General features: G+C 34.3%; 1 protein-coding gene across 10 annotated transcripts in view; it reads right to left on the reverse strand.

The window, feature by feature from the left end:
- The window catches only part of SPOCK3 (SPARC (osteonectin), cwcv and kazal like domains proteoglycan 3), a 488,153-nt gene that overhangs the window by 286,320 nt on the left and 178,806 nt on the right, over nucleotides 1-23,027 (reverse strand). The gene's annotated exons all lie outside the window — the stretch shown is intronic.

Genomic DNA, 23,027 nt, shown 5'->3' on the forward strand with positions numbered 1-23,027 from the left:
CAAATAGAAGAAAAATACAAACAAGGGTAAAGTTTGGGGATAAAGGTCAAAGGACAAAAAAAGCTATTTCTTCTGTAGACTGAATGACTCAGAGACCTGATGTAGCACTACTTTTTTGTTGTTATTGTTGCTGTTGTCTGTGAATTTTGCTGTATGCCTTACATTATTTCTATATGATTACCAGAACATCACAGTGTGATCCCATATTTACAGTGAAGGACAATACAGAAAGTGGAACAGGTTTAAATGTTAAGATAAGCAGATAATGTAATATAAGATGTGACGATAAAAGAAAGTATCCTAGGGTAGGAAATTGAATGCACTTACGGGCCAGCTCAGGAAAAGTCCCTGCAGGAGCTACCTTTCCTTAAACAGAAGGAAGTTAAACAGCTCCAAATTTAACACATCCCCATGGATTAACCATGTTCTACACTCATTGCAAAACCACCCCGATCATGTCTCTCAAATATGATACCAGGCTGCTCTCTAACCCTGCAACCCAATCTGCAATTTTCACAGTTCTGGTAATTGGTTCCCCATCTTTTTCCCCACCTGAATCCTGGCTAGGAAACATTTCCTAGAACCCTAGCTTGAACTTATATCTGTCCTTATTTAGTCAAACCTTCATTCTCATCCTAAGGGATTAGATGCCCTGTCTTTGAACATTAATACAACAGCCAGCTACAACCTGCTAACTCACATGCCTACTATCACGAGTTCCACAATTACTACTTCTTCCTGATTTCTGAGACTCCATGTAATTCTGCATTAGCAACTCTGTTCCAATTTATTTCTACCTGAACAACTACCATTTCCCCTATCTTTTAGAAAAATTAAATTATTCACTGTAGCTTAAATATCATTACAGATTACATTTGAGCTTCTGTTGAATGCAGCTCCCAATGAGATAATCCATTTTTTAACTTCATATTTTAAAGTTTTATGAAAAATCATTTAATCTATCTTGCCCAAATATATTTAAATTAGAATCTCCCTACTCATGTAGTTACCCATTGATAGAAGGCAATATTCCTAACAAGACACCCAAATTGGCTCAACTATTTTGAGTTCTGTTTGGTATGCTTTTGTGATGTGTCAAAATGTATTTCCCTGGATATTTAGAACTGATCATTTGACTTCACAGTGCCCTTATCTGCTTTTTTTCTCTGTTCTATATTAAGTAAAAAACACCCAAAGTTTGAAAGTTTCTTCTCCTTCATGGATGTTCTTGTCTTCCTTGACCTTATTTCTTTATTTATATCCCAACTGCAGTCTTGTGCCCAGTCACAGTTTCAACCAAAAATAACTTTTAGTCCTACTGTAAGCCGGGTGTAGAAGAAATGCACAAAAGACTATTTTAAAATATTCTTGCTGACTTAGTTATTTAGGATCATTTTAGGTTGTTATTTAGTGGTCTCTGAAATAAAAGACTTCTGATAGAGCAGCTAATGTCTTTAAGATATGGTGTATTTTTAAATTTAAATTTTTTAATGGAATAGTCTACTCATAAATTCTATTTTCTTTTTACTCCTCTCTGTGAAGTACAATCCATCAAAACAAAAATAAACAGCTACTGGCTAAGCAAAGTCATAGCATCACATATTCTTTGTATTATTCTATATTCTAATAAAAATAAATATGACTCTAGATTTTTATGGCTTATTTTTTTTTTTTTTAATATTTAGATGGCTCAGATGGATGCCTGCCCTCTAACGCTGTTATACCAACAACAAAAGAAAATTTGGGGAGATCCATATGGTTTGAAAATTTTGTAATTTTACACTCGAGATCACATACAGTGTTTCTCCCTGGGTGAGATTTTGGATCTAGACCCCTATCTTATTCTTACTGCCTGAAAGATCTTGACCAGTATCAAGTGATAAGGTAGGTTGAAGGTTTACACTTACAAATTACGTATTTTTTACAAAAGAGATTGGGGAGTTGGGGGTTTGAGACCACTGCTACTCAGCTCTTCACTCACTGAGGCAATGTTGCCATCCTCAAAAGCAGGGGAGAAATTAAGGATATTTGCTTGTGCTTTATATAAACTATGCAGGTAAAAGATTTTACAGGGGCCAAGCACGGCAGCTCACGTCTGTAATACCAGCACGTTGGGAGGCCGAGACGGGTAGAACACAAGGTCAAGAGATCAAGGCCATCCTGGCCAACATGGTGAAACACTGTCTCTACTAAAAATACAAAAATTAGCCGGGCGTGGTGGGGTGCGCCTGTAGTCCCAGCTACTCAGGAGGCTGAGGCAGGAAAATCGCTTGAACCTGGGGGGCGGAGGTTGCAGTGAGCCGAGATTGTGCCACTGCACTCCAGCCTGGGCGACAGAGCCAGACTTCATCTCAAAAAAAAAAAAAAGAAAAGAAAAAAAATATTTTACAGGAACACTGTTCACACACGAAGGATTTTTTGAAACATCTAAAAGCATCTCCAACATGACTGCCCGGATTAGCTCACTGCTTTCAGAGTTCAGGCTCCACAGGCACACTGTGAAAGTCTGAGAGCCCAGAAGGCACTTGAACTCTTCTGCACTACTGGGGCCAAATGGAAGAGAAACAAAGAAGTCACTACAGATGAATGTGTCATCTAGAACAACTAACTTAAGTGGAGGTGGTTGTAACCTTTTGAGAAAATCTGGTTCATACCAAATATATACTTTGACATAACATAGTTACATGAAGTATTTTCCTGAACTTGTCTGCACACCTAATTAGATAAAGTACATGTCTAGCTTTTAAGAAAGTCAAAAACTTTTTTGTTGTTGTTGTTGATACTTTTGTTTTTGTTTTTAAGCTGCTGATATAACGACAAGACCACTCACAGAAATAGAAAGCTTTGGGACAAGTACGATTCTATACACTATCATCATATGCAATTTTCGGGAGAAGGACACTTATCTAGCATGACCCCAAAACGACCAGTTTCAACAGCACACGCGATGAGACCCCAGAGACAGCAGGCTACAAAACAGTCACTGCATTCCTATAATACAGCATGATATACCAATTCTTATATATGGGGAATCCCCTCTGCCCCATCTCAGCTCACTCAACTTCAAAACTTTTAGCATTCCTTACAACTCAGGTCCAGATATTAGTGTCTATGTCATTTGGACACTTTCAGTTGGACATAAGAGAATTTAAACTGGTTTGACTAAGGAAAGAAAAAAAAAGAAAGGGTAAAGAAATTTATGTTTACAGCTCACTTCAGACATGGCATACTTTCTTCATCTCTTAACGCAGCATTCCTATATTTTGTGTTCTTGCCAAGGTGGCTCTGATTATCTCCAAATTTATATTTTCTAGCTAATCCTGAAAAAAAGAGAGCTTCTCACTCCTGTAATTCACTCTGCACGTCCCAGAATCTAACAGCCTGATTATGGTAACTACTCACTGAGAACAGGCGGCAGGGAGGCTCTAATTGGTCAGATCTGGGTCACATGACTACTCCCAGGGTGCCATCCACCTATAGAGAATCTGTGGTCTAAGAGTAAGAGCGTGGTGCATGTTTTCTTATTCCCCAGCCTCACCCAAAAAAAAGTCAGAATGCTAAAGCCAGAAAAACAGCTGCTAATTGAGCAAAAATACTCATCTAAAATACATACACTGTATATAAAGTTATAGAATTAGCTCATAAATTAAAAGTTACAATTAATATATACAGTTGCTAATATTAAAAATCAAAACTAGGCATTCGTCTAGGTTTATTCTACATCAGCTCTAGCATTTGTGTGATGGAATATGTTTAGCCATTATACAAATTATTTTTAAATTATTTTAATAAGATTAATTGTGTTCATTTCCTGGCACTACTGTAGCAAAGTACAGCAAACTAGGGAACTTAAACAAAAAGATATTTATTATCTCACATTTATAGAAGCTAGAAGTCTGAAATCAAGGAATCAGACTTGGGTCCTTCTTGAGCGCTCAGAGGGAAGCTCTAGTCCATGCTTCCCTCCTAGCTTCCCCGGCTTGTCAGCAATCCATGTGTTCCTTGCTTCCTTCAGTTTAACTCCAATCTCTGCTGCTGTCATCGTGTGGCCTTGTCCTTGTATGTCTATCCGTCTTTTCTCCTTTTCTTAGAAAGACGCTAGTCATATTGGTTAAGGTGCACTTAATGACCTCATCTTAACTTGATTATACTTACAATGACTTTATTTTCAATTAAGGTCACATTCATAAGCACAGGAGGTTAGGATTTATGTGTATCTTTTGGGGGGACATAACTCCATCTGCAACACTGATCTTACCTTACTTCATAGGAGACAATAAATACTTAAAATCAATTATTAAGTATAATAAATGTAAAAATTTATTTCTATAATTAACAACTAGCACATTATATATGTGTGTGTGTGTGTATATGTATGTGTGTATATACATATATATTTTTTACAGCACTAACATCTGTTTTCTTCCTAAGAAATAAAATGAGTCAAGGAGAGAAATGAGTAGAGAATATTTTGATTTCAAATGAGTAGAGGATAGAAATGTATGCATTGGCTCCCACCCCCATTTACAAAAAAAAAAAAAAAAAAAAAAAGGCTGAAAAGTTGCAGTGTCAAAATTAAGTGAAAATTGGTAATACTTAATATTTTAGAATAAAAGGTGTTCATATTTTAAATGTATATGGGAAAATTTTAAAAATATATGTATGTTATGTATATATACCACACAAAGTTGTATAAGCAATTAAGACACCTTGAGCCTAAATGACAGCTTGAATATTCTCACCTCTCCTCTTTCTCTACCTTTTTATTTTCTATCTCTTGGAATTCTTTTGGGCTTAAGCTAAATGTTAATCTGAAAATGCTGCCTTTGGCCTTGAGTTAATTAATTTTTCCAGTTTTGCAGAGCTACTAAGTTGTAAAGCCCAGACTCAAGTCTAGTATTATCTGATTCCAAAGCCTACAAAATTTTCTTAAGTTATGCAGCCTGTCTTGCATTAAAGGTCACTTAGAAATTTTAAATATACTGCCTCCTATCTTGCATTAAAAATATTTTAATTTCTAAAAGTTCTGACTTTAACTGGAAACACAAGCAACCCCACTGCAGTAATGCAATAACTAGTTCATCTTTAATATGATGGTGAAAAGTAGCGTGTCATTATTTCAGAATATAGGACAGTGGGAAGGCACAGCACCCAGTGATACATGACATGAGTTGTTGTCCTAGATGTATCACTTAATATAAATGACTAGCTTTATAGTTATTTCATTTAACTTTAGGCAAGCCCCTTACCTTTTTGATTAAGTGACTATGAAGTTGGAAATAGCAAGAATCATTCTCCCAATCATATAAACAGGCTATTAGCCTCAAATTAGAATGTATAAGAAACTGCAAAATATTACAGAAGCCTTTCTTAACTAATGCTTAGCTGGCCATATATATGGTAACAATGTGCTTCAAAATACATTTAATGAAATATTTGCTTCCCCAGCGTATTTTTTGTAAATTTCTCCTGAAAGTAAAATTCATTCTTTTGTAAAGTGAGAATAGTGAAAAATCACTATTCTTTTTTAAAGAAATATAAGTGTAAACTATTGGCAGAATGAAATGTTGTAACATGTCAATATTTACATTCAAAGATATAATTAAGATGCTATTCAATGAATTTGTAGAAGATTAGAAAGATAAAACTTAGGGGATAAAAAGAGACCTTGTAAGTTATTTTCTGCAATTATTTTCTCATTTAAAAAATCAGAAATTAAAAACCCAATATGTTTGATTAAATGATTTATATAAAGTTACAGTGAGTGGCAAGAATTCATTCCATTTTTTAGTGGCAACAGCAGCTTTCTCATGAGGTCTCACTTGAAGGTGTAACGAGTGGTCATGGATAGAGCCAGGCTCACTGGCATGAATGCCCACCTCACTCATGATTCAGAGACAGCATGTATAAATGGAGAAGCTCTCAAACTGGAGTAAAATAAAATAGACTAAAATTCTGGTTCTTAATGTAAATAGTGGTAGGATCATGGGCAAATTATTTTTCCTCTTTGAATATCAATGTCTCTCCTCTTTGTAATAGGAGCAATAAAATAATAAACATGGCAGCAGAATAAACACAACAAAAATGGGAGCTTGTGTGAGACTTGAGTGAGATATTGGCTAAATGCTAATGGTGTATAGTATGTGTTCAACAAATGACAGCTAATATTATTAAATTTTGCACTCATGAAAATTATTCTCTAACAATAAACCATTATTATTAAACTATTAAATTAACGAACGCTACATGATATCTTGAAAACCACAAAACTAGTATCTAGAAGATCTAAAATCTAATCTCAACTGCATTTATTAATATTGGTGTAATCTGTGCAAATCAAACCCGAAATTATTCCCAGTTTGTTCTTGTGTTAGAATTAGCAACAATCCTACGCCCCTACAAATTTTGAAAGATTTTCCTTGTGAGGAACAAATTAAAAAATGTATGTGAAAAATACTCTGAAAATTGCTCTAACAAGGAGCAAAATCACTAACAAGAAAGAAGTGAAACTCGGCTTTGGTATTCTATTATACTGTAGGATGACTATAGCAAATAACAATGTATTTTGTGTTTTGAGATAGATGGAAGTAAATATTTTGAATGCTGCCGCCACAAAGAAATGGTGAGCACTTAAAGTGATGGATATGGTATTTACTCTGATTTGATCATTATACCATGTATACATGCATTAAAACATCCCACTGAACTTCATAAATATATACAATTGTATTAATTGCAAATAAAAATTAAATGAAAAAATGGTAAAATGTAAATTATAAGTTAAATATGGTTTAAAATAACGTCCTCAACAATAAGCATTGCATTAAACAAATTCATGTTTAGATTTGAATGAAATAAAATATATTCAAAATTCCATTTTCCCTCCTATTAGACTTTTATTTAGTCCTTTCATTAGATATATCAAGTGTAGCAATAGCTATCCAAACATAACAGATAACACAAGGTACAGTCATTCCTTAGCATTAGCAGAGAATTGATTCCAGGATCTCCAGAAGACACCAAAAGTTGCAGATGCCCAAGTTCTTTAGTCAGGCCTCCTTATCTACGAGTTTCGAATAGGGGATTCAACCCATATGCAGGTATTTTCTATCCATGTGTGGTTGAATCCTTGGATGGGGAGCCTATGGATAAGCAGGGCTGACTTTAATTGCTGCTTATAGAATACTGCATTAGGGGAACAGAAACAACAAATAGGATATGTTATGTAATTGTTTTAACTTAAACCATGTCTGGATCAAATATATATGTTGTGGAGTTTGTGAAAATATAAAGTTCAGAGATCCGGGCATGGAGTTAATGATATAGTAGGCAGGCCTGGGGTTCATACACTTGAACGTTAAAGTCGTACCTAGTTGAGTTTCATGAGTAGACTGATCAGAAAACTCTGATTTACCAAATATGTCTTAAATTAGTGTATGGAAGAAAAGAGAAACCTGAATATGAATTCATATTTAGGACAGTTTTGTACTTACACCACACCACATAAAGGAAAAACAATAAATCCCTCTTAAGGTTAAAAAGACTTTCATTAGAATATCTTCAAAAATGATCAAGTGCTTCTGAACATGTTCACATAATTTTTTGATGAAATAGAATAATCAACCAAGTTTATCTCCAAATGCTTTATAAGGGCTTTAGGTTGATACCTAAGGGTTAAGTAAGTCATGCAAATAAGCGGGGTGAGGAGTAGTTATTTGTGTGCCCCTGGTCATTGCTATTCACTAATGTTTACTTATTACTGGTAGCAGATTATCCTGTTTTTTAAGACTTTTGGTGAGGCACACACTACTGGTTCTCTCTTCATTAGCAACTCCATCACTTTTTCTGTCTCTACGGTTTTGTCGTTTGCAGAATGTCATTTAGGTGGCATTATATAGTCTGGAGCCTTTTCAGATTGGCTTTTCTCACTTAGTAGTCTGCATCTTTCATTCCTCTGTGGCTTTATAGCTCATTCTTTCATCAGTATTTTCTGTTTTTCTAATAGAAAACAGAATAGTTCATAGTTGGTTAGATTTACACCTAAGTATTTCATTTTAGAGGATACTAATGTAAAGGATATTGCATTAATGTAAAATCCCATTTGTTCTGAAGTATAGGAAGGCAATTGACTTTTGTATGATAGCTTTGTATTCTGCAACCTTGTTATAATCTTTGTTAATTCCAGGAGGTTTTGTTTTACGATTTTCTACATAAATGATCATGTCATCAAGGAACAAAATCAGTTTTACTTATTCCTTTTCAATCTGTATATCACTGCTTCCTTTTCTGTTTCATTGCATTAGTTAGGACTTTTCATAATTACAAAGTTGAAAAGCAGTAGTGAAAAGAAACATCCTTGCCTTATTCCTGAAGCTTAGAGTTTCTCATCATTAGGTATGATGGTAGCTATAGGTTTTTTATAGATGTGCTTTATCAGATTGAGGAAGTCAACATCTATTCCTACTTTATACATAGTTTTTATCATGAATAGGTGTTGAATTTTGCTAAATGCTTTTTCTCCAGCTCTTTATGTGACTATGCATTTTTTTTTTCTTTTCTATACTCTTAATTTGTTGGGATAACTGCTTTTGAATTATATTGAGCCAGCCTTGCATTCTTGAGATAAATCTCACTTTGTTGGAGTTCATTAATCTTATAATACATTGTTGGATTAGATTTGCCAATATTTTCTTGAAGATTTTTGCACCCATGTTATGAGAGATCCTAATCTGCAGTGTTTTTGTTTTTGTTTTTGTTTTTCTTTGTAGTATGTTTGTCTGATTTTGGTATTAGGGTGATGGTGGTCTTTTAGGATGAATTAGGAAGTATTTCCTTTGCTGCTTCTATCTTCAAAACAAAATGCAGAGAATTGTTTTAATTTCTTCTTTAAAGGTTTATTTGAATTCACCCAGTAAATCCAACTGAGTTTGTTATTTTTTGTTTTGACAGGTTATTAATTATTGACTCAATATTTTTAATAGCTATCAGGCTACTAAAATTGCCTGTTTCTTCTTGTGCAGGTTTTGGCAGATTGTGTCTTTCAAATAATTGGTCCATTTCATCTAAGTTATCAAATTTGTGGGCAGAGAGTTGTTCATAACATTTACTTATTAACCTTTTAATGTTCATGAAATCTGTAGCTATTTTGTCTCTTTCACTTCTGATAATAGAAATTTGTGACCCTTCTTTTTTCTTAGCCTGGCTAGAGTTTTGTCAATTTTAACGACCTTTTCAAAGAACCAGTTTTTGGTTTTATTGTCTGTTGATTTCCTTTTTTAAACTTAATTGATTTTTGCTCTAATTATTATTTTGTTCTCCTTTTACTTCAGACTTAAATTCCTTTTCAAGATTACTAAGAGCCTGTAAGACTGATTTTAGATCTTTCTTATTTTCTCATGTATGCATTCAATGGTATAAACTTCTTTGTATGCACTGCTTTCACTGCATGCCACAAACAAATTTTGATAATTTGTTTTCATTTTGTTTAATTCAAAATATTTAAAAATTTCTCTTGGAATTTCTTCTTTGACACGTGATATCTACAAGTATGTTGCTTAATCAACACATATTTTGGAATTTTCTGGTTATCTTTCCGTTATTGATTTCAACTTTAATTCTATTATGGGCAGTCAGCAGCTATTGTATGATTTTTATTACTTTAATATGTTCAGCTGTGTTTTATGTCACAGTATGTGTGGCCTATATTGGTGGATATTCCATGTGAGCTTGAAAAGGATGTTTACTCTGCTGTTGCTAAATGAAGCAGTCTATAGATGTCCATTTTATCCATTTGATTGATGGTGCTGTGAGTTCAACTATGTTCTTACTGATTTTCTGCCTGTTAGATCTGTGCATTTTTAGAGGGATGTTGTCTCCAGTATAATAGTGAATTCAACTATTTTTCCTTGCAGTTCTCTCAGGTTTTGCCTCACATATTTTGTTGTTCTCTTGTTAGGCGCATGCAAGTTAAAGACCACCTTTTTGGAGAATCGTTATGTAATGTCCCTCTTTGTCCCTGATAATTTTCTTTGTTCTCATGTCTACGTTTTCTGAAATTAATACAGGTACTTCTGCTTATTTTTTATTAGTGTGAGCATGGTATATCTTTCTCTATCCATTCACTTTTAATCTACATGTAGCTTTAAATTTAAAGTGGGTTCCTTTTAAACATATAGTTGGGTCTTGTATTTGCCCCACTGAGTTTCTGTCTTTCAGTTGGTGCATTTAGGCTATTGTTATCTGAAGTAATTATTGATATAGTTGGAATAATATTTACTATATGTGTTAATGTTTTCTATTTGTTAGCTTTGTGCTTTGTTTCTATCTTCTTTCATATTTTTGCCTTTTGTGATTTTAATGGAGCATTTTTTAGGATTCTATTTTTCTCATTTCATAGAATATTTAGTATACTTCTGCTTTAAGTAGTTTCTACTACTTAAAATATACTATTTTAAGTAGTTTCCCTAGAGTTTGTGTCATGTGTTTGTAAGTAATCCATGTCCACTTTTAAATAATACTCTACCACTTTGTGGGTAGTGCAAGTATCTTATAATAATAAAATATTTATAATTCCTTCTTTTCATACCTTCGCTCTCATTCATTTCACCTATACATAAGCATAAATAAGGACAGATATATAAGCACAACTAGTTGAATACATTGTTGCTACTATAATTTTGAACAAACTACAATCTATTAAATAAGCTAAAAGTAAAAAATAATTATTGATTTTACACTTCTTTGTTCTTTTCTCAGTGGCCTTCCTATTTTATGTAGATCTGAGTTTCCGAATTATATCATTTCCTTGTCTCTGAAGAACTTCTTTTATTATTTCCTGCAAGGCATGTATGTCTAACGGCAAAAAAATTCCCTCGATTTTCTTTGTCTGGACAACTCTTTATTTCTTTTACTTTCGCAATAAAATTTAACAGGGTACATCAAAGTATATTCTTCTAACTTGTTTTTTTTCCCCTTTCAGCATGTTGACTTTTTGACTCACTCTTTTTGCTTGCATGGTTTCTGAGGCAAAATCAATGTGATTCTTGTGTCTGATTCTCTACAGGAAATGTGTTTCCCCTTTTCCTGCCCGACTTCTCTTGAGTTTTGTTTTATTTTTGTTTTTGTTTTATTTTCTGCAGCTTGAAAATATGCCTAGATGTGGGTGGTTTTCTTTTGCATTTATTCCTCTTGGTGTTCTCTGAGCTTCCTGGATCAGTGCTTGTTGTCCGACAAAAATTTTGAAAAATTATGTCATTATTGTTTCAAACATTTATTCCGTTCCTTTATTATCTTTTTTTTTTTCTCTTTCTGATTTTTTTTTTTTTTTTTTTTGACAAAGTCTCACTCTGTCATCCAAGCTGGAGTGCAGTGGTACAATCTCAGCTCACAGCAACCTCTGCCACCCGGGTTCAAGCGACTCTCCTGCCTCAGCCTCCCGAGTAGCTGGGACTACAGGTGCCTACCACCACGCCTGGCTAATTTTTTGTATTTTTAGCAGAGATGAGGTTTCACTGTGTCGGCCGGGGTGGTCTTGAACTCTTACCTCTTAACCCACCTACCTCGGCCTCCCAAAGTGCTAGGATTACAGGCATGAGCCACCACATCTGTCATCTTTCTGAAATTCTTATGTATTGATTTTTAAATTTGATTTATTGTAAGATAATTGTACACAATGAGCATGAAATACAAAATAGTGTTAAGAGAAAGTCTGATAATTAAAACTAGAAGTAACAAAGAAGTTGTGGGGGAGACAGAAGTAAAGACTCAGAAACAGAAACAAAATGGAGAAAGAGAAATGTCTAAATTTGACTCTAGTGAAGAGTTTATGATATTTATCTGTAATGGTGCAGGACTTTGTAGGGGCCATATGGATATAACTATGTGCTAGGGCTTTGACAAGCTTATGATCTCAATCAAGAAGGCACATTAACTCTCACAAAACAAAGACCAGGTGAATTCTAAGGCAGGCATTCTTGAAGATAAGTATAGTGAACTTAAAAGAGAATGCATTTACAGTCATAAGAGGCATCTTCATAGGGAAAGCAGAGCTTGAGTTTGATAGATGACATCTTGTCATAAATGTAACTGCTTGTAACATCTAATGAATATTTTAAAAATAGGGTAACTATAAAAATAATTTGAGTAGAGAGAAGTTATACTAAGTAGAAAGTTAAAGATTTAAAAATTAGGAAAGTACTGTTTCGCTTTTGACTGAAGATGTATTCTAACAACTTGATGAGGCAAGACATATAAGTTCATATTGATTGATAACTAGTCATAAACTTTTACATCTTTTTGCAAAGGCCAAATTATGACTTTTAAATCATTGCATGAATTTCCCAAAATAAGCCACGAAGAAAAATTCATAATATGAATTTATGGTTTATGTTAGAATTATTGGATTGGTTGGTTTATGGAGCTTGCCAACTCACTTAACACTATTGACCTAAACTTAAGACACTATAGCAATTTAGATTCTAACTTTGGCAGTCAGACAATGATTTTTCTATAGGCATTTTAATATTTGTTTTCAGTGGGGATTCCACTATCTTTACTCTCTATTCTATAACAATTGAAACTAAATGAGAAGACTAAGTGGTGGTTGAAAATATATTAAGTAACCCTAGTGCTGTGGCTCATGCCTATAATCCCAGAAGTTTGGGAGACCCAGAGCAGCAGATAACTTGAGGTCAGGAGTTTGAAACCAGCCTGGCCAACATGGCAAAAGTCCATCTCTACATAATACAGAATTTAGTCAGGTGTGGTAATGTCCACCTGTAATCCCAGCTACTTGGGAGGCTGAGCCAGGAGAATCAATCCCTTGAACAAGGGAGGTGGAGATTGCAGTGAGCCAAGATCATGTCACTATGCTCCCGAGTGAGACTTTGTCTCGAAAAGAAAAAAAAAGAAAGAGAAGATGTTAAGTAGAACTATTCCTGAGCTCCATATATATGGTTTCCCCTAGAAAGTTATAAGAAGAGTATAAAAATACTAGACATTATCTTAATTAAAGCATGTAAGAGACAATTTCCTGAAATAATTATATATTAATTATACTGTCTAGAAAGATCTAGTATTCACTAGTAGAAGTAAATATGTTCAATTTTTCATATTTTTAGACATCTAAGACTATGTAAACAAGCATTAGTCTAGAGTTTACATACTAGATTGTTAGGTAATTTACAGAAATACAAAAGAAAAAAAAGCAGTGTGTGATATATTTCAAAAGTGAAAGTATTATACACATGATTTCCTATAGTTTTAAAGTAAGTGTCAGAAGAAACCAGACATGCCTAATATATATTATTACATAGTATTTTGTTATCCAGATGATAGGAAAACTAGAAGATTCTGACAACTGTATAAAACTGAACATACCTGGAAACTTCAACAGCTAAGAAATAGTATTTCCTTCCATAACAAATGCCTTAGAAAAACATATTTTCAGCTAACACATAAATTATGAAAGAATATTTCCATGGTGGAAAATATGTAATAGAGAGAAACTTGTTTTAGTGAAGATAATTTTATGGGTTTCTAAATCTAAGGCCATATTAAGTCATTTCTGATTAAGTGGAAGGCTCCAGTTAGATACAATCCCAGTACAACTGGGATTGAAGAATTGAGTAGTCATTGTATTTTTATTTATCTTTCATTCATTTTTATTTATCCTTGTAATTTTGGCACAATTAATTACACAATAATCATCTTAACATCATGGATAAATAATGATAGATACATATGTGGGAGACAGGTATTTATGTAAAAGTGCTTGTTCACTTTTAAGAATTACTCGTGGTTGAACCATAAAAATATAATTTATCTAGTTCTCCAGTAAGAAATGTTAACTGAAAAATCACTTAGCTTTTTTTCGTATGAAAGTTAAATCCTAAACCTGTGGAGATCATCAGATATGCAAAGATAGGAACACAGTATACTCCGAAGTATTTCAAGCAAAGTTAATTTTCTTTCTTTCTTTTTTTCTTTCTTTTTTTTTTTTTTTTTTTTTGAGACAGAGTTTTGCTCTTGTCACCCAGTCTGGAGTACAATGGCGTGATTCCGGCTCACTGCAACCTCTGCCTCCTGAGTTCAAACATCTTTGAGATTTTTATTGTCTTTGAGTTATTTCCCTTCCTACTAATGAAAATATTTATAAGTAAAGTGGGTACAATATTAGCAAATTTCAAATTCTTTAGGATATTAGCTTCTTCACAACACAAAGTATACTGTCTAAAGGATGGAAATGAAGTGCAGGTTGATCACACATGGAACTTTTAGACGGTTTGTGTGAAAGCAAACAAACACACTAGACTCGTTGGTGTCTCAATGAGGATTTTGAAATACAAACCCAGATTATTTCACCTCTTTTTTATACAGACCACGAGTCAGTTTGAGAAGCAGTGCAAATATATGTATTTTGACCTGAGAAATGATTTTTTAATAATATTTGATATAAAATACATTAGAATCAGGAAAATGATGCTCTAAAATCTAGATATTAAGTGATGTATTATCAGATGAATGCTCAATTTATCCAAAGATCATTTATAAAAATCAGACATTAGGGCAGTCAGTTTAAAACACTGTATTTCTAGATTCTAAAAATTAGAATACAAGTTACAAACACCTCATATCCTCTCTTGTGGAACAATTCTAAATATGATTCAACAACATATGCCAAATGATTGACCCTTTAGCTGCCTGTGTTCAGCTGTGCCATTCCCACCATGTCTTCTCATGAAAAGGGTACAGTCTGAGTTGAGAAATAAACCAGGCAAGCTGATTATAAATCAGTATTTCATAACAAAAGAGTAAATGTCCTTCAAAACCACAAATACAAAATTCCAAACCTCCGCTACACCACATACTAGCTTTATATCTACTTTTTGACGTAGTGTAAGTGTCTTCTATAAAATACTTGACATACAGGTGGTGTTTATTCAACAGAGACAATGATTTTTCTTTGGGGGTTTCCTTGCTTTCCACAATTTATTCTCAAAGCCCTTTGGTACCTGCTTCTGACACCAGATCTGAAAAAGTGAATAGGTCAGTTAAAATTCTCTGACACTTTGGGCTGTTTTCATAAGAAGAACTCTTTTGACACAAAAATCTCAGTACTACTGAAGGAAATGACAGAAATGAATTATTTTGATAAGCTATTGCTAGTACCCTATGATTCTCTACTATGCCTGCATAAAATAACAAATTTTGGAGTTTAAAACACAATCACATTCACAGCCATTAGGATAGATTTTAATTTTAAAAAATAATGTTGACAAGGATAAGGAAAAATTGGAACACTATGGATTGCCAGTGGGAATATAAAATCATGCAGTTGCTATTGAGAACAATATGGTTGTTTCCCAAATAAATACAATTACCATATGATCCAGCAATTCCATTTCCAGGCATATAACCAAGAGAACTGAAAGCAGAGACCCAAACATATTTAGACACACACATTCGTAGAAGCATTATTCACAATAGTCAAAAGGTGGATGTAACATAGGTGTCTATGGAGAGATGAATAGAGAAACAAACTGTGGGATAGACATACAATGAAATATTACTCATTCTTAAAAAGTGGGAAATTCTGACACATGCCACAACATGGCTGAGCCTCAAAGACATTACACTAAGTGAAATAAGTGAATCACAAAAGGACAAAGATTGTATGATTCCACCTATAGGAGATGTCTGGAAAAGTCAAATTCAAAGAAACAGAACAAAATTGGGGTTGTCAAGTGCTGAAGGGGTGGGAGAAAGGAGAGTTATTGTCTAATGCATTAATAGTTTCAGTTCATACCCAATAAATTGAAGGTAGTCATTAATGGGAAGATGAAAAGGGTCCTGGAGATGTATAATAACAATGATTGCAAAAGGATATGAATGTACCTAATGCCCCAGAACTATAGTCCTTAAAGTAGTTAAAATGGTAAATTTTATCTTACATATATTTTGCTGCAATTTTTTAAAAAGTAAAATACAAAAAAAAAAAAAAAAAAAAAAGCTTAAGCACACACACCAAATGCCCAGATTAATTAAATCAAAACATTCAGGGATCAAGAGATCAATTGAATCAAAACATTCAGGGATCAAGCCTAGGCAACTATACTTTTTAAATGAGTGTGAAGTAATTCTCCTGTACAGCCAGGACTGAGAATCACTTCTCTAGCCAGTAGAGGCTTCCTGGTAAAAGTATGACTTTCTATGTATGTCCAGAGATTTTTCAATCTTTACAATAGTTCTTGCTCTGCTAGATTAACAAGGCTTGAGATAATAATATTGTTTCTTTCTTTTGTTTTTTCCAAGATAAACTGTATCCACCTTTATTAAAGATACTTTCCATAAACAATTATGCTATCACAGGAAGGACATGGGCAGACAATCTATAGCAGTATACGACAACTTTCAAACTCCCTTCTTCAATGGACTAGCAAAAGACAGAAAACCACTGTAAAACCCAATGAAGTCTTCATCTGATGCTCTGAACAGGGAAAGTTTAGAGTGAGGGTTGACACTTCACACTTAGCGTGTTTAACTTTTCACAAGCCAACCCTGACTTTCACCTGACCCCTAATTATTGATTATCAGTGTGTCAGGCAATCTGGACTTTCCAGTGATGCCACTGAGGTGGCACCTGTCAAAAGAGCAGTGGTTCCATTCCTAGATTGTGGGTCTTCAGTTAAATTCTGCAATTGTCATTTCACTTTCTGAAAGCCAGGATCAGCTTCTGAACAACATTGTTTCTTAAATTACTAAATACTTTCTAAATTAATTTGATTAATTTCCTGCTCTTTATATTTGATTACAGCTTAATAACACATAAGGAAATGGAAAATAGATATAATTTGCCTTCTTGCACACCTATATAGGCTAATGTGATATGAAGCAAATCAAGTATTATATACTAATTTTCATTTTACCTTGCGAATTAAAAACACAGACCTTTACATAGTATTTATTATTTTATGGAACATGTACCTTCATTTGGCATACAACAAAACAATCTAAGATTTTTGGTGCTACATTTTATGGGTTATGGTGTAAAACAAATAAAACACCATCATTGTATAAAGAAGTAAGAATTGGATAATGAAATAAATTTCTCATTTAGAAGCCCTATGTAGTTCTTAGGTACTAAATCTGACATAGAGTAAATGAGCATTACTGTTGGTTTCTAGGTTGAATATAATTTCTTAGCAGGTTTTCCTCAGGGATACAAAGGACTTCTACGATCTAAGGTTGCCAATATGGATGATGCAACCAAAGTAGGGTATATACATTGATAAGACGATTAGAAGTTGAATGTCTAAACAGGGAACTTGTCCAAACATATTCAAAACTCCTAAATCAATTCATGTGAATTAATCAAATACTGGTTCAATCAAATAAAGGCTCAGAATTTACATTTCTAAATGACTGAAATCACTTTCAGAAAATACTGTAATCATGTAATCATCCTTGTATGTTGCCTCCACTGAATTTAAATACTGGGAACACCAATTTTTCCACTAGAAAAATGACAAAAGTCGCCAAGCTCTTAAACAAAGCAGCATTATGATACCACCATGCCCCTATTGTGAAGGATGGATCAGACCTTTCTATTGTTTCAGAATACTATCAATAAATGCCATCCGAAAACATAAAAAATGAATGATATTCATGTAAACAAGTAAAAATTAAAGGCATCTGGGAGACAGCCAATATCAACATTGTCTAATCTACATAACCTATTCCTTAAGAAGCATGATAATGCATTTTAAGAAGAGGAAGCTAAGTTAGGGGTGCATTTCCTCAAACACTAGTCTTTTTCAGTTTCAGAAATAATTACACCCATAATACTATGAACAGCTCTGTTCATTGGAGGGAATAAAAGCTCCAGATGAAATCTCAACAGCTTGTCCTTTGTAGCCAAATACTGATTGCAAAAGGACATAACAGGCTGTGACTATTATTATATATGAGACATTTTGCAAATGGATGGAAAAAATGATGGGAATCAGATAAAGTTCTAAGAAATGATTCTGAAGAGATTAATACAATGGATAAGTATATAGCTAAACACATGACTGCCCTTCCAAAGAGCTAGTTATTTCTTTCTCACAACTCCCCCTCCCCCGACCCTCTAATCCTTTCCAGAATGCTTCCTCTAGTTGTAAGTTTAGCTGCCATGTATCTGTCTCTCATGGGTAGATTATCTGAGCTGCTGGAGTTTAGGAACGGTTTCCTCACATACCTCCTCTTCGGGAACTTTCATTGAATTATCTGCCATCTTGGCCACATGCTGTGACTCACGCAAGTAATCCCAGCACTTTGGGAGGCCGAGGGGCAGATCACCTGAGTTCAGGAGTTTGAGACCAGCCTGGCCAACATGGTGAAACCCTGTCTCTACTAAAAATACTAAAATTAGCCAGGCGTGGTGGAGGGCATCTGTAATCCCAGCTACTCAGGAGGCTGAGGCAGGAGAATTGTTTGAACCCAGGAGACAGAGGTTGCAGTGAGCTGAAATCAGGCCACTGCACTCTAGCCTGGGTGAAAGAGTGAGACTCCATCTCAATTAAATAAATAAATAAATAAGAATTCCAATCTAACAAACCAGTAGGAGTTAGGCTGCCCTTCCTGAGAGGCTCTGATTTAAGAAGAAAGCACACAATGAAACTGCTGAGAAAAGACAGAAGGGTGTTGATCTGAGCCACAGCTACACTTCTTGACCCTAATTCAAGATCCCCAAAAATGTGCAGGAGCAGGAGAAACACATCAAACAATGAAACGAGTTCGTTCTTATATCTCTGGATCTCTCTATATTGATCTTCTTCATTTTTAATCTATTCATAATAATTTACTACCATGGTAGAGACCAAGTAGGGGCACACCAAGCTCCTTTGGATAGCAAAGTTAGGAAAACCTAGAAAGCATATTTTCCTTCTAAATCTTTCACCTTAGGACACCTAGAGATTTATGATATTTATCATATGCCGGGGAAAATAACGTTTAAATAAAAGGTGATCCTTGTAAATAGGGTACCTCAGTTCAAGCAGATTCTCTGAGCAACTGTCAGGATTCACTGCTAGGAACTTTACTGATGTATCTCTTACACACCAATATTAATCCATGACTACAAACAAGGCAGATTTAACATAATGAATGGAAAAATGTGAATATTTATTTTTGAAAGCTACAGCATATTTATCTAAACATTGATTAAATTGTTCAAAATCTTCATCATGCTACCACCTAGGTTCACACATGCATTTTCCCTTCAGTTTATTTATCGTAGTAAATATAGCAAAGAATATTCATTTTACGCCTTATTCAAGATATATGTCCTCATCAAAACAATTTTTCAGGTAATTTCTGTCATGTCAACTCATGATTAACTGCACTAATGAAGAGAAATAATATCACAGAAAAATCAGTGTGGAGATATCCAGACCAATTTATTGTTGGTATTGGCATGCTTTAGTTCATTTTGCAGCAGATTTACCATCATCAAAATAGTTTCTACTTAAGCTTATTTGAAAACATTTTATTTCCCCAAAACTCTTACTGTTTTAGTGGTAAAAAATAAAGAAACTGGAAAAATGATTGATTAAAAGAAACTTAAATGAGATGAAAAATATGTCACGGTTAAACCAAAAGGTAGATCAGGTGTATATGAACAATCAGTTGATTTTACCTGGAACCAAATTTGCAAGTGTAAATGTGTCTGTCCATGTGTAAATATGTAATCAATATGTTTATGTATGTATGTATTTGTCTGCATATGTATGCATATGTAGAAAAGAGTTTTGTGCTGAGAAGTTACACCATTCATATTATAAAATATTAATTAACATTTTCATTGGTGGTACTTTAATTTCTGCATGCTTTATGATGCATTCTATAGAAATTGAATAAAGGATAACTTTAAATGGATATATGAATTGTTAAAATAGTATAAATACCAGTATTAAAATATAATGACAAGGTAACTTTTTCTTCACTTTTTTTTTTTTTGAGACGGAGTCTTGCTCTGTCACCCAGGCTGGACTGCAGTGGCGCGATCTCCACTCACTGCAAGCTCCGCTTCCTGGGTTCACGCCATTCTCCTGCCTCAGCATCCCATGTAGCTGGGACTACAGGCGCCTGCCACAGCGCCCAGCTATCTTCACTTTTTTTAGGAAACATGCAAACCTCTCAAACATGAAATAGGGGAAAATCAACTTATATTGATATAATATGGATGTCCATAATTCAGTGAAAAACATGGTAAATTAAAAACTAAAAATACTCATAAAAAGTATTTTAAATGGTTTCATGTTCAACATACCAATAAGCTTTTGAAAATAATACTTGAAGGAAGAGTCTGTCATCAAAAAGTGAGAAACATACGAGAAATGAACATATCTCATGTCTTTTCTATCTAGATGATGCATACTATTTAGATGGAAATAGGATTATTTTGCTCACTCTTCAGTGTGGTCTACAACTAGGTTGGTTAATTTGACTCAAAGCCACAAACAAATACACATATCTCAATCTAATTTTTGTTCTATTTTTATTTTTTGATACAAAACTTTATTACATGTTTATCAACCATATATGTTCAAGAAATCAAAACTTGAGATCTGACAGTCTGTTGTGGGAAGTCAGGGACCCCGAACGGAGGGACCTGCTGAAGCTGTGACAGAAGAACACAAACTGTGGAGATTTCATGGACATTTATTAGTTCCCCAAATTAATACTTTTATAATTTCTTTCACCTGTCTTTACTGCAGTCTCTGAACATAAATTGTGACGATTTCATGGACATTTATCACTTCCTCAGTCAATACTCTTGTGATTTCCTATGCCTGCCTTTAATCTCTTAATCCTGTCATCTTCGTAAGCTGAAGATGTATGTTGCCTAAGAACCCTGTGATGATTGCATTAACTGCACAAATTGTTCATAAAGCATGTGTGTTTGAACAATATGAAATCTAGGCTCCTTGGAAAAAGAACAGGATAACAGCAATGTTCAGGGAACCACGGAGATAACCATTAGGTCTGACTGCCTGGGAGCCGGGCAGGACAGAGTCATATTTCTCTTATTGCTGAAAACAGGTAAGATAAATATTGCTGAATTCTTTCCCTAGTAAGGAATATTAATAATTAACAGCCTGGGAAAAGAATGCATTCCCAGGGGGAGGCCTCTAAAAAGGCTGCTCTGGGAGTGTCTGCCTTATGCAGCTTTAGATAGGGATGAAACCCACCCTAGTCTCCTGCAGTGTCCCCAGGCTTGCTAGGATTAGGGAATTCCAGCCTGGCAAATTCTAGTCAGACCCGTTCTCTGCTCTTGAACCCTGTTTCCTGTTAAGATGTTTATCAATGACAATGCATGCACAGTGGGACATGAAACTTCATCAGCAATTCTAGTTTCGCCCTGGCCTTGTGACCTTGCCCTGCCCATTTGCCTTGTGATATTTTATTGCCTTTGAAATGTGATCTCTGTGACCCACACCCTATTTGTACCCTCCCTACCCTTCGAAAATCGTTAATAAAAACTTGCTGGTTTTGAGGTTCAGGGGCATCGTGGAACCTGCTGACATGTGATGTCTCCCCCAGACACCCAGCTTTAAAATTTCTCTCTTTGGTACGCTTTCCATTTATTTCTCAGACCTGCCAACACTTAGGGAAAATAGAAAAGAACCTACGTTGAAATATTGGGGGCTGGTTCCCCCAATAATAGTCCAGAAAATATTGTTTTAACTTTATTTCTAACATTTGTTCAAGTTAGTGGTAATATTGTGTAGCTATTTGGAAATAGGTTTGGGGGTTCAGACTGACTGAATCTAAATCCCCACTCTGCCACACTGTGGGAATATAACCTGGGCAGGAGCTTAACTTCTTTCAATATTTTAACTTTCTCATCTACTTTGCAGGGTTATAACAACTAAATTATAATATATATCAAAAACTTGGAGTAGTCACTCAAAATAGGACATTCTTTATAAATATTAGCTATTATCATGTCATAAGCTTATTCCTGCCTGATAAACATAATATTTTTAAGTTAGTAGGTTAAAACCCTCTCTGAATAGTAAAGCAAATCAGTCTTGTATCATTAATTGTTCGGAAGACTCTAAAATAGCATTCTTTTTTTAAGAGAGATAAATTGCAGTTCAACACAATGTCATGCACACATAAAGGAAAATAAAAGCATCTATATTATAACTGGATGCACCAAGTATGACAAATTCCATAGCTAACATCCATTTTACAAGGTTTATGATTCCATCATAAAAATTCATTTCCCAAGAAAGCCAGCAAATAACATCTCTGTCTGCATGTCATTATTTTTTTATTGCCTGTGTTTTAGAGCATTGGCTCGACTTATTAGCAACAAATTCAAAAATAATTCTTTTATAATTTTAAAATGCTGATCTCACAAACACACACTGGATGATAGTGAAATCAAATGAAATATATAAGAAAAAAAGTCATTTTAAGAAGATACCCAATTTGAATGACCGTTTCAGACTCCATGTTAATACCAATGTTGATGATGGTCTATGTCTAGGTCCACACAGGTGGTTTCTCACTCATACAGCATGGGTGTTGTAGCATTCACCCCAAATATTAAGTAAAAATCTGGTAACATAGCAAAATACTCTAAGCTCTTTTAAATAACATATTATGTCTTCATCATCTAATCACTTACCTAAACACTCTTAGAAAGACTTCTATTTTTAAGTATGACTACTTCACAGAGTATTATCTTTTGCACGGTTACTATAGACTCTATGTAAAGAAGAATTTTTTTTTCCTACTTTGCACACACTATAGAAAGTTACAAAAAGAAACTTTAAAAGTAAGATACTTTTTAAATGTGAACTTTAGTAAACAAATCTCTTTAGTTATTTATGTAACTATGATTGCTTAGGGTTTGATGTGTCCATTCTCATTGCACATGTAGAAGTATTTCCATTTTCACCCATATTTCCTGTTTTCCATTTAAAGGTAAGTTAATCAGAATTGCAAGCTGTTTGAAAAGAGGTGGGGAAGCC

The sequence above is a fragment of the Theropithecus gelada genome, chromosome 5 (genome assembly GCF_003255815.1).
Source record: "Theropithecus gelada isolate Dixy chromosome 5, Tgel_1.0, whole genome shotgun sequence".
Taxonomy (NCBI): Eukaryota; Metazoa; Chordata; class Mammalia; order Primates; family Cercopithecidae; genus Theropithecus; species Theropithecus gelada.